The sequence below is a fragment of the Lissotriton helveticus genome, chromosome 9 (assembly GCF_964261635.1).
Source record: "Lissotriton helveticus chromosome 9, aLisHel1.1, whole genome shotgun sequence".
Taxonomy (NCBI): domain Eukaryota; kingdom Metazoa; phylum Chordata; class Amphibia; order Caudata; family Salamandridae; genus Lissotriton; species Lissotriton helveticus.
Window position 1 is genome coordinate 558,045,248 of NC_136070.1, and position 3,917 is coordinate 558,049,164.

Consider the following 3,917-nt stretch of genomic DNA (forward strand, 5'->3'; position numbering starts at 1 on the left):
ATCACTACAGCTGTACCATTTTTGGTAAACACTACATCTGGTTTTCGTAGTTCAGCTTGATTATTCTTAACATGAGCTTCCCTATATGCCATCCAACCACACCTTTTTGCTCTATCAATGAGCAATTCCAGCATTTTATTATGTCTTTTTATCCTAATGTCCTTGGTTTTAGGACATGCGCCTGAAAAATGTGAAGTTGTTTTGCAAACATCATTACAATACCTACATGTAGCAAATGTACAATTTCTTCCCCTAGTGATGGTTTCCCTAGTATATAAAACATTTGCTCTTAACATCAGCGCAGCTATGAACTAATTTTCTTTCATTTTGGGATGCTTGCTGATCCAGAAGTTTGAGGTTGGATTACTTGCTAAGTATTTTATACCATCACCTTGGACAGGGAGATTTGCCCATTTCTCAAATTCTTCCTTTCTCCAATCAAATGTTGCTAACAAATTCAAATCATAACTCAGAAACCTACTGTCTAAAATGTTGAGTTTGTGCGTTTTGATGATGTTATCAATTTTTTCATTCATTACTTCTCCTGCATACATGAATAAATGAGCTATGTACAAACCTGGAGCTGCCCTGAGATACAATAAACTTTTGACTTTATTTACACCTATTGTCGTACATAGTTTTGGTATACTGAGGCCCCCAAATGATCTTTTCAAATATAGGAGCCCATCACATGTGTATGCAGGAAGGTGTAGAAAATGTTTCACATTTAAAGTTTTAGCTCCTGTTCCTGTCATTTCCAATTTAAATGACAGTTTAGGGACCAAGTACCGACACAAAATTTCTATTTTCTGCGTGGACCTAAGTGGTAGATTATCACGTTTATGAACCCAATTAACAAGAACCTCATTCATTTTGTTGTTACTTGTATGGCCAGTGTGTGGATCAAAGTTCAATCCGAGGTATCTCTCACTTTCTCCTGGATGAATGTTTTCAATATTTTCTTTTTCAAACTGCCATGGTTTACAGTTGTTAATCAGGATTTTATCTTTATGGTGACTGATATAAAATCCATGCGTCTTTTTCACATTAAGTTTTAATCCTGTTGTTTTACTGAACTTTCAATGATTTTTAGATTTGTACTCAATCCTTCCCAGGTGCTGCTGAGTGCTGCGATGTCATCGGCAAAGGCTAGAGCAGTGATTTGCTCAATAAGACCATCAGATCCGAATGAAGCCCTTGCCGTTTTTCTGAAGAGCACAGATCAGAGGATCCATGGCAATGTTAAATAGCAGTGGGGATAAAGAGTCACCTTGTTTAACCCCAGATTTCATTGTTATTTCAGGAGTTGCTTCGTTGTCTTTTCCCTTGAAAAATTTTGTTGAGTCAGTGTATAAGTCTTTTATTATCTCTCTGATGTATGATGGAACTCTGTGTCTTGCGAGACTCTGTATAATGTGACCATGTCTGACAGAGTCAAAGGCTTTTGAGATATCTATGAACACTACTGCTAATGAGTGACAGTTTTTTCGTGCCCCTTTTATGATATTTTGCAGAAGAGTCAGATTCTCAAGACAACCTCTCACCTTCATGAAGCCTTTTTGTCTCGTATTCAATTCAACAAAAAATGTCTTTTAGTTCATATTTTTGTGAATAACTTCATGAATACAGTACCGATGGTAATTGGACGCCAATTACTGATTTTTTTAAGTTCACTAACCGGTAAATTCTTGGGTATCAATATTGACCGGTTCTTTTTGATACTTTCTGGTACTCTTCTCATCGATAACCAAGACGATAAAATTCTGAGTAGCAGTCTTCGTTGCCTGCTATGCACTTTATTCAAGTCATTCAGACCAATCTTATCAGGCCCCACTGCTTTCTTTAAATCAGAGTCATCGAAGGCATTAGTTATTTCGAGCACTGTGATTTCTTTGTATACATTTCTAATTTCCCATTCATCCGGTATCCGATCAATCAGCATGAATTTAGGTTTTTTTTTGTTTTCTTTTTCAATTTTGCATTTGTAGTATTGGAAAATGTCATCAGCATTTATTTGGGAAGTGGCATCTTCTGCCCCATCAGTGATAATCCTGGCAATTTTCTTTTTGTCTTTTTTAATCATTGCCTTATATTCTTTATAGCTGCCCTTTGCTTTTGCATAATTTTTCTTGTGTGTTCGATTAAGCCTTCCATTTTTCTTCTCTTTTTTTGTTATCTTGATTTCCACTGAGGCCTTCTGGTGCTCATCTTGAGCAGAGTTCATAGGCTCATTATTGAGTTCACTTGCTGGTTCACTATGATTTACTGGTACAGGACTTATATCAGTGGTGTTTTCTGAGATATAAGTCTCTATCTCATCCATCAGATCTATAGCAGCATCGTGTTGCTCTATGTTTTGGGTGTACTTCTTGACTTCTGTGATTCTATCATCCAGCTCATCAAAGTTCTTGATTTTTTGCGCACGTTTGCGATTGATAAAGTCTCTGCTATTGTTACTTCCACTGTAACCTCTGGTTCAGCGCAAGAGTCATTTTCAGAAACATTTGATGCTTGCAGTACGTTTGCTGATTTTTTACTCTATCTCTTCTATCTCTTTTTTCTGCAATTTGTTGTCTGTTTTTATTGTCAAAATGTGGAACCATTAGCGCATTAATATTTCTCTTGTTTTCATACACTCTATCCAATTGTGCTAATGGCAGTATTTCTTCCTGTGACCACAATTTTGACGGTTGGCTGCTTGCTAGAGCTGCCAGTCTAGCCTCATTTTGCGCTCTTGGATGAGCATGCTGAGCATGTTGTGAAACACCAATCTTTGTTCCAAATCTGAGGTCACAGAAGCTGCACAGGAATGGCAGCTCTCCTTGTTGAGGTCTTCGTTTACATTTGGCATAATGGCGTGCAATACTGTGGTATTCGGGTTCTTTGTCACATTTTGAGCAATACGTTTTGAGATAGAAGCCTCTGTGCTTGTAGGAGACATGTTTTCTCAATTCTTTAAAAGTTCCCAATATGTCTCCACACAAGTCACATTTATAGTTTTCGTTTGAGTATTTTCAATAAGTGACTTTTTTTGTATAGTCACTTTTCTTTCTTATTACATCTTTGCTGACCTCGTACACATCGGGAAGATTTTCAAAGTTTGTTGTACCAATGTCATTCTTGGCTGAGGAGGCCACAAACTCGATGAATTCGCTGAGGTCTACTGTTGTGTCTTCTTCTGCTACGGAGGGTGAACTAGGGCCTATATCGTGATCTGAATCGTGGTTGCTTGTTGCATTGTTTGAAGCGGGTGCTGGTTTGTCAAATTCGGTGAGGAGGTTAAGGATTTCTGGAAAAGACAGCACCTCCTTACGCTATCTTGAGGGTTTTTTTATTCTCCAGGACCTACCCCATCTGGAATTGGGTTAATTTGCTTCGCCATTTCTCACTATCACGCTCGCCGCCGTGATAGAACCTTGTTTGGCCTGTCTCTATAGACTTCTGTACGCAGAGGCTAGCACTATAGAGGCAGTTACCAGTGGGACCACTGGGAGGTAAAGGCCACTACAACTGAGAATAGGTTAAGAGCGTCATAGTTACTCCCGCCGTTTACCCGCGCTTCATTGAATTTCTTCACTTTGACATTCAGAGCACTGGGCTGAAATCACATCACGTCAACACTCACCTCGGGCCTTCGCAATGCTTTGTTTTAATTAAACAGTCGGATTCCCCTGGTTCGCACCAGTTCTAAGTCAGCTGCTATTTGCCGGCCGAGGCAGAACGCCGGCCCAGCGCCCCCAGGGAGGGTGCACGGGGTGAGGCGACCACCGCAGCTGGGGCGATCCACAGGAAGGGCCCAGCTCGCGTCCAGAGTCGCCGCCGCCCCGGAGGGAGGCGCCTCGTCTAGCGGCGGCGCACTCCCAGCCCCGCTTCACGCCCCAGCCCGACCGACCCAGCCCTTAGAGCTAATCCTTATC